Below are 12,765 nucleotides of genomic sequence, written 5' to 3' on the forward strand. Positions count from 1 at the left end.
CGTCGTGGTTCGCGGTGGGGAAGCAAGAGGAACACACTCGGGAGCGAAGCCTCTCAAGCAACGGCTCGCCTTGTGCACAGGTGTCATGTCCACGGTGTGTAGACTGGCGTAGGGGGCAGCCAGAGGCACTTCGTACATGGGATTTACCCTGCACCTCCACCAAAAATGTCGCAGAAGCAGTGGAACTGGTTAAGTAGATTTACTCACAACTAAGCAAAAGCACCGGCAAGATAAGGTACGGAACCGACTGGCGGGCGAGCACCGAGAGCGAAGAAGACGAGCGCGTGCCAGCCTCCCGAGCTCGCCACATGGCACCAGTAAGATAACATTGCGGCAATGTATGTGTCTGAACCGTGGCATGTTAGGCGTGAACACGAGACCAAGATATTTTTACTCAAGGACACCCTGGATGGGGTTATTGCTAATTTTGTAAGTAAATATAGAAGATGCCGTTCTAATAGTAAAAGTCGTAACTGTTTTACGGACGTTAATCGTCATTTGTCATGTAGCGCATCAGGGGCTAAATTCAGAAAACGATTTTTGAAGCTGTAAGTAGTCTTGAAAGAAGGAAAATGTTATATAACACGCAGTCGTCAGCATACAATCGTATGTTAGAGGTGATGTTACAAGGCAAGTCATTTATAAAAATCAAGAAAAGCAATGGACCCAGCATAGAACCCTGTGGAAATCCAGAGGGCGCTTCTGCTACCATGGAATTCGCTCTATTAAAGGATACAAACTGATAACAATTAGAGAGAAAACTAGAAATCCAGTTGAGAAGTTGGTGATTGTTCAGGATGTTGTCAAGTTTATGCATCAGTTTTGAGTAAATAAGCGTATCGAATGCCTTCGAAAAATCAGTGAATATTGCGTCTATTTGATTTCCCGCATCCAGGTTATAGCAAATGTCATGACTGAATTCATTAAGCTGTGTCAAAGTGCTGAAACGCCGTCTGAAGCCATGTTAACATTTGGTAGTAAATTATGGGATTCAAGCTATTCCATAACGTGTTTGTAGATAATATGCTTTAAAATATATCATGCTTGAGGGGTTAAAGAATTGGTCAGTAATTGGATATATTTTGCTAATCACCGGTCTTGAATAAAGGGAGAACGTGGACTATTTTCCAGGATGAGGGAATTATGCAGAGGGAATTATGCAGGAAGCAAGAGACGTGCTAAAGATGACACTGAGGCAGAAACAGGTCCATAATGAGTAGCGTGCTAAAAACGAGTTCGGGATACCATCAGGCCGAGCAGACTTCTTAGTATCAAGTTTTAACACTAGGTCTAAAACACCTTCTCCACTAATAATGATATCCTTGATTGGCACGGCACTATGAGGAATGGTGTCTGGATGGATGACGTTGTTGTCACAAGAAAAAAACGGAGTGGAAGTGCTCATTAAATGCATTAGATATAATAAATGGGCCATTTGTAGATTCAGCGTTAATCACCATCGTAGTAGTTGTAGCATCACGTGGTAAGACATAAAAAAACCTTACGCGGGTTAGTCTTTAGACGATTCTGTAGCTGCACTCGGAAGAAAAAATCCTTATCGGAGTTAATTTTCAATCAGAGGTCGTGTTTGGCTTCGATAAAATGTGTAACGGCTGCCTGATTATTTGAACGCTTCGTACGCCTAAGTCTGTGTACACGGCGCGTAAGATGCAATATATCTCGCGTCATCCAGGGAATATTTACATTTTTCTTCTTTGCTTTGAGAGAGATTGCATACATCTTTTAGCTAAGGATTCGAAATAGCTCACCAATGCGTTAACATCGCATGTAAAACTTAGTGTTATAAATTCTTCAAACCCATCAGCCAGGGTGTCCGTTATTGACATGTCATCAGCTTTATTGTAGTCAGGAAACGTGGAAAAAACTAAATTCTGTTTAGTAATCGAAATGTTTAAGGGGACAAGAACGGCCCTATGGTCGGAGATTCCCTCAATGACGTCATATTCGTAGCCCTTTCCAGCTGTGTTAGAACTAACGAAAACCAAATCGAGGTGAGCGTCGCATCTTGGTAATCTGGACAAGGTCAAATGAAAGCGAAAAGGAAAGTAGTTTCCTGCTTATTGAAGTTTCTTTCAAAAGCGTTAAGGTAGGCCAACTAATGCCAGGGGCGGTAAAGTTGCCCATGCAGATCAGATTACCCGCATTGAGTTGCTGTTCGTTAATGTAAGGACTAAGAGATTGAAGTCCATCTACAGAGGAACTTGGCGGGCGATAGAAGACACCAATCACGACATGTGCTTTGTTCTGATAAAGTTTACACCAGATTGATTCTATGTCATCTGGGGATGACAACACTGAAAACTTGAGGTCAGACCGAAAAAGCAAAGTAACGCCACCACCTTTAATGTGACGTCACTCATTGCGAACAGCAACGTAGCCAGGAGGTGTGAGTTCTGAGCCTAATATGTCATCATGCAGCCACGTTTCTGTGATAACAACTACACATGAGGTGAATGTGCAGCAATTGAAGATAAAAAGTCTGTGAACTTGTCAGTTATGCTTCTGACATTTAGGTTCAAAACTGAAAGGTTACAATCAGTATTACGAGGTAGTCAACGAGGGGAAGGAAAACGTGGCGACTCAGAAGATTTATCTGCAGGCGAGGTATCGCGAGCTGGCGACTGGCAAGTGCGAATAACCGAAAAATGCGGGTCCATGATAAGAGCATTAGACACTGTCCAAAATGTAGCGAACGTTGTCGATAAAAGCGTGATCAAAGCGTAGCTTGACTTCAGAACCCTGACTTCAAAAATGTGCAGAAGCATTCCAAAATCTTTTCCTAATAGCACGAACATTGGCTGAAAAATCTTTAGTTACGTAATAATCAGACCCTTTAGGTTTTGAGACATTTTTCATGGCAAAAGACTTTTCCTGGAAGTCCAGCAGCTTGAGAATAACTGGGCGTGGATGCTTTTTCCGCTCTCGGCCGAGTCTGTGACAACGCTCTATGTTAGGGGGCGTAATGTTCAGTTTATCGGAAAAGATATGTGCAACACTGTCAAGTAAAGTATTTTCATTTTTATGTGGATTTTCCTCCAGGCCGTTTATGATAATATTGTTGCAACGGGATTGGTTATCAAGGTCATCATTCTTTGCAATCAACCGAGCCACAGTTCTAGTTAATGTTTCAATTTCGGAACACAAGACATCGTAATCACTGGCGCTAACTGTTAAGCTAGATGGTGATGCATACAGTGCAGCCACGCAGGTTTCAAGCGCATCAAACGTGAGGTTTCAAGCGCATCAAAGCGCATCAAGCGCATCAAACGGAAGCTTGAAATCACTTAATATTACCAAGCTCTTCAACCATCTGCTTCTGTCGTTCAATAACTTCAGCAAGCATGGTCACAATGTTAGCACTTTCAGTTGAACGTGTTAGAGGAGCCGATCGTTGTGTGGCCGACTGTTGAGTGGCCTTTGCAGAGTGCGTGGACCGTACAGAAGGACTGTCATTAGGCTTATTACATTTTGATGAGTTTCCGGACTTCTTTGAGGGGTCAGATCTAGGAGGTCCTGGATTGAGCTCCACGTCTCCACTCAGCAAAAGGCAGCTGATATAATACATGGCGTTCGAACACAAATTAACTGCGTCTTGTGCGCAAAGAAACAGCAGCAATGATCGATTATCTGATATTAGGCACCGGGTATTTTCAAGGTAACATACCTGCCCCATGAAGAGACAGCGCTTTAGCATGGTGTCACAGCCGCTGTTGCTTTGCCCACTCTGTGGGATAACTGGCCTTGTCGGAAACCAAGTGCTCCAGATAGACAACTGAATCACGAAAACACTTGTACTTTTCTTCTTTCAGCGTTATGTTGCAACCGCCGTATGGTTTTACAACTTCTGCTGCAGTATTATAGCAATCTTTCGTGATAATGACGTCGTTTAAATTGCTGCGAACCATTCAAATCTGTGTTTTCTTTAACAGCCGCAGAGATGTTGCCTTATCACTGTAATGTAGTATTTGTTGGTTGATCCTCATTGTTGCGAGACGCGGCTTTATCATTTCCCTTGTTGCGGAGGATGCTTCGAGATGTATGCCGAAGGATTCCAGCCACGCACGTCTGTTTCTACAAGGTTCCAGGTTATGTTATCAACCATTCGAAGTTTTATCTAGAAGTTCCCTCACCGCCTTTAAATTGAACGTTGAAGAATGAAACGGGCATTCTCTGTTCGAGGAACAGCGAGCACGTTTGCTGTCATCGCCACCGCCGAATCACTCACTTCTTTTTCGGCTGCAAGTCAGCCCAACAAACAGTTTGAGTGTGCTTCTAGAACCTTCATGTGTCGCATCGGCCTTGTCACGCCCAAGTCACATCTGGTGGAGGTACTGAATTAAATCAACGGGGATACCCTAGAAGATCTCCAAAAAAGCCCCCTTGGTGTTCGTCCAGCCTCGAGGGCCCTCTCTTCGACTTCTTCGACCATGTGGCAGGATTCAATTACTGAAACGATGCTGCGAAACTCAGGCAAGCCTACTTTGCTCTTCAAGGATCTCTCCGAGTATGGTTCCCAAATCTGGAGACTTCTTTTGAGATTGAGAGACATTCAAAGCGGAGCTTTGACAGCGTTTGGAAGTTCCGTAAGAAGAGAAAAATCCCAGTCCCCCCTCCAATCAAGAATTCAGCTCCCAAATGATCCTTTCCTGCCCTGCGTTGAGCAGATAAAGCGTCTCTACCGCCGCGCCGATACCGGCATGGGAGGGGAGACAAAGGAGAACTTTTTGATGCGCGTTCTGAAATATCAGCTATATGTGGGCCTTCTTCGCCAACAGCTAAAGACTTTGGCGGAGATCTGCCATGAAGCACCGGATATCGAAAGGACTTTAGAAGCAAGGACGCGCCTCTACAACCGGCCTCTTCAAATGTGGTCTGCAAGTCTCTGCGACATCACACCTACAAAGCGGAGATAACCTCCGAGAGATCATCCGTGAAGTCGTTTGTGAAGAATTGTGCCGACGCATGCTATTGCAAACGCAGCCTCATGTTGCGTCGCTCATGGATGTAATTCGTGAGGGAGTCCAGCAGGCCCCGGGGTTTCGTCAAGTGGCGGCTCCGACTGTCCCAACGCAAGAACCCACAGCGTAAACTACGCTGCTGCGTCACGCCGTCCTGCATTCCGGCCAAAAAAGGCCAAGCCCCCTCCCCCCCCCCCCCATCGTCACGAACAAGCCGCTACTGAACGACACCCCTTGTCTTCCGCCCGCCAAGGCCACGTACAACCCCGAAGCCCTAGAAAATGAGAGCCCTGGAGGACACCGAACAATCGCTCAAGCTGTCTCCACTATGGTAAGGCTGGACACATCCTTCGCCACTGGCTGTAGCAATGAATCGGCCTCCGAGGGTTTGCAATCAACGCCCCGTGACCCCACCCCGGCGAACTACCGCAAGAAACTGAGAACTATCTCCGTAGCAGAGAGTTTGTACCATCAGGAAGTCGGTTCAGGTCCCCATCGCCGGACAGCGCCCGTTCGCATTGCCAGGTCATCTATCCCGATCTCTATCGCCATTTGGAGAACGCTTTTTGTCTCCCGGCCACAGCTACCCGCGCAAGCCTCCATTAGGGGAAACTAAAGACAGCGACCCTTGAATGTGGGGTTGCTAGAAGGCGAACTAAAGATCCTCGACCGCCAGCTGCACAACGACATACCTGTTTCAGCCACTTCGACGCGTCTCATTGCTCTGAACATCCTCTGCTCTGAACATCAACTTTGCTCTGAACATCATCTATATTTTCATACAATTGGCTAAAATCAAACTATTTAGAAAAACGACATAGTCGTAGCAACTATTCCAGGGGATTCATTTTAAAGCAGCGCTATACACGAGACCAAGAGGAAGAAACAGAGGATGATATGAGCGCTGTCTAACAACTGGTATTTTATTTATATAAGCGTTAGTTATATAAGCGCCAAACGCAACAACCGAAACATGAAACCCTACTCACTATAAAACCGCGAAGATCTAAAACCGGTACGAGCGCGCAGATGGAGGTTATCTTATCATCTTAACAAACAAAACCAGCAATCCTATTTCATGACAAACTTCTCCTACTACCCGTTCGTCTCTCTCTTTTTGCACAAGATTGATAAAAGGGAAGCGACACGTGTGTTTAACTCCTGTCTTATCAGAAACGCCTCAACTAACCCTGCACATTCGATCTGGGTGACTGTCGGAATGGGGGAAGAAACTTTCACTTCCAGGAATGCACAGCAAGGTTGGGCGAAACTACCTCTTACTGATCTACGGTATTCAAACAGCCGCAATTTATACAGCGGACAATCTGGCCGAGGTTTGTCTTACTGCAGGAAAGCGGGATGTAATAAACCACTCTGCGGTCACACTATATCGGCACACTTGATTCCTCGCGCAGGTCACAGAGCCTTTCCAATAACAGAAAAAAAAAGCCACTGGCAGAAGCGCAGCTATAAGGCACGCACAACAATGTAGATGATACCACACTATGCCCATGCGTATGTAATAAACACATACCACATGCCAGGAGCACTGATATCTCAGGAGAGAAATGCTATCGCATTGCTGCACGTATAAGGAGCTTAATTCTCCCTGCTCCCTCTCCTGTGCACTTTGTAGCGAAAGCTACAGAGCGGTACCCTTCACGCATTTCGCGGTGCATGGAAAAGAGCGGCAGGGCAAATGCACCGTTCCCAGGGCACCCAGTTGCGCCTTTACACAAGTGTCGCGCTGCTGCGCTCGCTACAGCGAGGATGGCAGTCACATATCCAGTGGAGAGGATAAGGGTAATTTCCGCTTTGCGCATGCGCGTGCCGCCGCGAAGGGATGACCGACTGGAGCAGGAGAGCGTCTAACGGCATCCCATGCGCAGGGCATGAATGTGGATTCTTCATTGAACGGCGGTGAACTTTGATGCGTTCAGCGAAAGGCTGGTTGTGCTCGATACAACGCTCGGTCGCCCGCAGCGAAAGCTTTCGCTCCACATTCGGCTCACCAGCGTTGAAGCCGCCTAGTAATTTTGTTTTTTATGTTTTGAGTGGCATTCAGTATATCAAAGACAATATTTTGCTTCTGGAAGTGATCTGTCGACAGACGGCTTACATAAGGCAAGTGTGAGGAGAAAAAAATATTTCGACCGCGTAACCTAATTCAGTCGTTCAAGATGTGACGTATAAAATATAGTATATAGCTGTGCGTACTATTGCGCAGCCCCGCGTATCGTGTCAATGACCGCCGTTGCTGTGGCAATGAGACTCTGCATATGCCTCGACTCGAGCTCCTGTTTGCGACCGGGATGGTAGCTTTCGTAGGAGGGGTGGGGGAGAGTTTGAGCATTTTTCGTGCATTTTATCCACACCTGAGATTACTGATCATCCCTCTTCGTTTCCCGAGAACTTCATCCTCATTTTCGAATCATCAGTATCAACGTTCGGTGTGATCGTTCTTCGACGCCATTGTTGGCAGTGCCAATAAAGCTTGGTCGCCCAGCTTTCATTCCATACTTTTGGATTTAATTAGCCAAATGAAAGGAAGTAATAATGTAACTTTGCATGATGATCGCCACTCAAGACTCATTTTTAAGCTGAAGCCGTAAGTTCGCGGTACAGAACATATTAAAACAGTGATATCACAACCCGGTCTTCCTACGCTGACGATGCTGCGAACTGTCCCGTGCCTGTACGTGTCCTTAAGATCGCACGAATGCCATGGCTTGACACTCAGGAGTCACGCTACAGTCAGCAGCACGGGCCTGGCGACTGGGACTGCATCGATGGAAGAAAAACATTGTCGTGGTCACAACGCCAACAGATTCGAAACATTAAACTGTTTCGCGCATTCCCTTAATGTACGTGCCAAGCACCATTTGTTAAGGTATGCCTTTCATGACGCAGGAAGCTTCGTACCAGCAAGTTTCTACGAGCAAGTGTTTTCCAATGACTAATTGTGACCGTCGTGCACGGTAACAGATCATCGCCACTGCGCATTGAGGGACACTGTCGTTCTCTTTTTGGAACTAGGCTTCCAGCGAACACCACCACTGCCAAAGAATAGCGAGGCTGTGGCACCGAGCCTTTTCAGAAACGCTGTTGCGGACTCCCAAAAAACAGCTTACGATGGCATGCTGAACCTCCTTTCTACCTTCCCTGCAAGCTCCACATGAGATGGAATGGGTTCCTGCAGTGGACGACACCATTACCGGTAGCAGTAAAAAGTAATATCTGCCCAGTGCCTGCGCTCAGGGGGCGCTAGGGGCAGAAGTAACATACGCGTGGAGTATACCATTCGGTGCGCAGTTACTTCCACTTTTGGAAAACTTCTTACGCCACACTGCCTATCAGTCCCTGGCACTAAACATTATAGAGCTCATCACATCTGCCCAGCTGAAATGCCACATAATAATGTTTCAATGGATCCCTGCCCACTGCGGCCTTCATGGGAATGAGCAGGCCGATGTTGAAGCGAAAAGCGCACTCATCAATGGCTTCCAAACAGCTGTGCCTTTTTCAAGAGCGGATACGACGTGTCTTCTAAAGAGTTGTATGATTATTGCAACAGCAGCTCACTGGGCTCAACCAGACGCCCGACACATCCGTCTAAGAAGGCTCGATCGAACATTTAAATTTAATGTTCCGCGTGATATTCCGCGTCATCAGGCATGCTTGATACATAGACTTCGTTTAAACGTGGCTTTCACGCGCAAGTACTTACATTTAATTGGACAGATGGACTCACCGGAATATTCAACTTGTGGCATCCAAGAGACTGTGGACCATGTATTATTGGTGCGCCCAGAGTATGCGAACGAAAGAAATATGCTAGCTGCTTCCTTGAAGCGTTTAGACAAGAGGCCTCTGTCGGAGGAACTGCTGCTGGGCGCTTGGCAGGACAAGGGGAAGGGCGTCCAGGCAGCGCGTGCTCTTTGCCGTTATTTGAGCGCCAGCGGACTTGATTCGCGCTTGTAAAGCAAGCTGCTGTGTCAGTATATATATATATATATATATATATATATATATTTCATATGCCTTCTCCCACATCTTCACCCATCATGACCTTCTTTCTTCTCTCCTTCCCCTTACCCAGTGCAGAGTAGCAGGCCAGATTTGAATTATTCGGGCCAACTTCTCTGCCTTTTCCTTTCAATAAATCCATCTATCTATCTATCCACGCGGGGCTATTTTCTTATGCCGAAGAAACGTCACCTCACAGCCCGAAAATTCACGCATCTGGACAGAAAATTCATACCCTGGACAGATTACATTACTAACTTCTGTGATTATCCAAGTAAACATTAAAAAAAGACGTAAAGTACCATCCCCAACGCTTTCCTTGGCCTCGCCGACTGTTGGCTTCTTTCCTTCGTGTAGCTCTTGATCACGTACTACGTGACGCTGGCGGTAACAAAGGACGTTCCACGTCCGCCGCTATGGTTGAGGGTGGCGCTGGTGAACACTCTCAAGGTTCGTATACAGACAACATAAATACCCAAACAAGTAGCAGGGGAGACAGCGGCCGATGTAGCTCAGTTGGAAGAGCACCGGACGCGATATTCGGAGGTCGTGGGTTCGGTTCCCACCATCGGCACGTTGTTTTTTCTTCTACTTTGTGTTTAATTATCATTCCCCTGAACAGATTACATTACTAACTTCTGTGATTATCCAAGTAAACATTAAAACAAACAAAAAAAAACGTAAAGTACCATCCCCAACGCTTTCCTTGGCCTCGCCGACTGTTGGGTTCTTTCCTTCGTATATATATATATATATATATATATATATATATATATATATATATATATATATATATATATATATATATATATTATAGGGGTGTTTATTCAGGCGACGCAAATAGATTCAGCTGCTCAGGATGAATTTGCAGCGGAGCGTCAGGCGTACGGACTGAAAAAGACCAACTTCTTCGTTCTTGAGAGCGCCAGCATGTGACGCATGTCAGTGGTTATAACGATGAAGATTACCACACTACAGTTTCCCCACGGGTAGAGAAGGAGCCATCCTGGCGACTCATGGAGCCGAAAGGACAGACGGATCGCAGTAGGGCTTGATTCGGTCCACATGAACTATTTCGCGTCCACGGCGACGGAAGTCCGCAGAGGGAGTAACGGGCTCAACTACGTAGTTGACAGGAGATGTTTTTTGAAGGACTCGGTATGGACCATGATACCGAGCAAGAAGCTTCTTTGAAAGGCCGGCGGTTGTGGCAGGAACCCTGAGCCACACCAGGGAGTTGGGTGCATATGAAGGGCGTCTCACCAGTGTCAGGATGGTGTTTTTGTTGCCACTGGTTTTCCTTTGTAAGCGAACGAGCGAGCTGAAGACATTCTTCTGCTTACTGGGCGATGTTCGAGAGTGGCGTCGATTCAGAAACATCAGGGCGGTAGTGAAAAAGCGCGTCCATTGTGCAGGTTGGCTCGCGCCCGTAAAGGAGAAAGAAGGGAGAGAATCCAGTAGTGGTCTGTATCTCAGTGTTGTACGCGTAGGCTACGAAGGGAAGAACCCGGTCCCAGTTGGAATGAGCGTCGTTGACGTACATGGCCAGCATGTCATTAAGAGTACGGTTGAAGCGTTCTGTCAGGCCATTCGTCTGAGGGTGGTAAGAAGTAGCGGTGCGATGAATGATGCGACATTCTTTCAGTAGGGCCTCGAGAGCGTCGCACAAGAAAACGCGTCCGCGGTCACTGAGCAGTTCCTTCGGAGTCCCGTGGCGAAGAATCAAGTTGTTGAGAATGAACAAAGCAACGTCTCTTGCAGAGGCAGAGGGTAACGGTGATGTTTCAGTGTAGCGAGTACGACGGTCTACTGCCACGATAATTCACTGGTTTCTAGCGAGAGCAGTAGGAAGAGCGCCATAGAGATATATGCCAATGCGGTCAAACGGACGAGCAGGACTGGGTAACGGCTGCAACGAAACAGGGGACTTCCGAGGAGTTTTTCGGCGTTGACAAGATTCGCAAGCGCGCACGATATGTCGTACAAAGAGGTACATTCCACGCAAGTAAATTCGCAGACACAGGTGCGTGCAGGTTTTCAAAACGCCACCGTGAGAACATTGTGGGTCACCATGGTACGCAGCGCAAATGTCGGCACGGAGATGACGCGGGATGACGAGAAGCCACTTCCGTCCATCAAGCAAATAATTGGGGCGATAGAGAAGACCGTCATGAATGGAGAAGTGGAAGGCTTGCCGGAAGAGCGCTTTGGATGAATAACCGGGAGTTGGACTTCAGAGAAAATCCAAAAGTGCATTGATCCAGGGGTCATTCCGCTGCTCGGTAGCCATGCCGATAGTGGCAAGAGTCGACAAATCGTAAGCACAGACGTGGTCAGACGAGGTATCACTAGGCAATGGCGAGCGGGAAAGAGCATTCGCGTCCGTATGCTTCAGACCTGATCGATAAATGACATGAATGCCATACTCCTGGAGACGTAGAGCCCAGCGAGCAAGGCGACCGGATGGGTCTTTCAAAGAGGCCAGCCAGCACAAAGTGTGGTGATCGGTCACAACATAAAACGGTCGGCCATACACATAGGGACGAAATTTTCCGACGACCCAAATAACTGCCAAACATTCTCTTTCTGTGACTAAATAATTAGACTCTGCTTTCGTCATTGTTCGGCTGGCGTATGCCACAACATACTCGCTGTAACCAGGCTTACGTTGGGTAAGGACGGCACCAAGCCCAATACCGCTAGCATCAGTGTGGATCTCCGTAGGCGCAGTCGGATCAAAGTGGCGTAGAATGGAAGGCGAAAACAAAAGGCGGCGTAAAGTGTCGAAGGCTTTATCGCAGGCTGGAGTCCAGGCGGAAAGGTCGGAGCTGCCGACAAGGAGCTGGGTCAAAGGAGCGATGATAGAGGCGACGTTCAAGATAAAGCGTCGATAGTAGGAGCAGAGGCCGATAAAGCTCCGGAGCTGCTTCAGGGAGGTTGGCTCCCGAAACTCTGCAACAGCGCTAAGTTTGGTAGGGTCGGGAAGATTGCCGTCCTTAGAGACTATGTGGCCTACAATTGTGAGTTTTCGAACGGCAAAGTGGTACTTCTTCAAATTCAACTGAAGCCCAGCGTCGGCGAGACACGTGAGGACATGCTTTAGGCGGAGAAGGTGAGAAGAAAAGTGGGTAGAAAAAAACTACGATATCATCCAGATAACAAAGACAGGTCTGCCACTTGAGTCCACGAAGAACAGTGTCCATTAGGCGCTAGAAAGTAGCTGGAGCATTGCAAAGGCCAAAGGGCATAACGTTGAACTAGTATAAGCCGCCCGGTGTTATAAAGGCCGTTTTCGAGCGGTCATCGTCAGCCATCGATACCTGCCAGTAGCCAGAGCGCAAATCCAAAGCGGAGAAATACTCAGGCGTCGTCGATTCGCGGCAGAGGATAGACATCTTTGTGCGTGATTTGTTTAGCCTACAGTAATCGACGCAAAACCAGATGGAACCATCTTTCTTGGTGACCAAAACAAGCGGAGAAGCCCATGGACTGTTAGATGGCTGTATGACGCCCCGGCGAAGCATGTCGTCCACGTTATCAGCAATGACTTGGCGCTCAGAGGCCGACACGCGATAAGGACGCTGTCGTAAAGGTGCGTTTGTACCAGTGTCGATTGTGTGCGTAACGACAGACGTGCGACCCAGCGCAGTGTGAGGAAGGTCGAAGGCAGAAGTGAAGTTCTGTAGAAGAGCAGCGAGTTGATCGCGTTGTGCTGGTGGAAGATCTGCGTCAATAGCTTGTTGAAAATCATCGGGTGGTG

This window comes from Amblyomma maculatum, chromosome 2 (assembly GCF_055883805.1).
Source record: "Amblyomma maculatum isolate TAMU_Amacu chromosome 2, ASM5588380v1, whole genome shotgun sequence".
In the NCBI taxonomy this organism is placed as follows: domain Eukaryota; kingdom Metazoa; phylum Arthropoda; class Arachnida; order Ixodida; family Ixodidae; genus Amblyomma; species Amblyomma maculatum.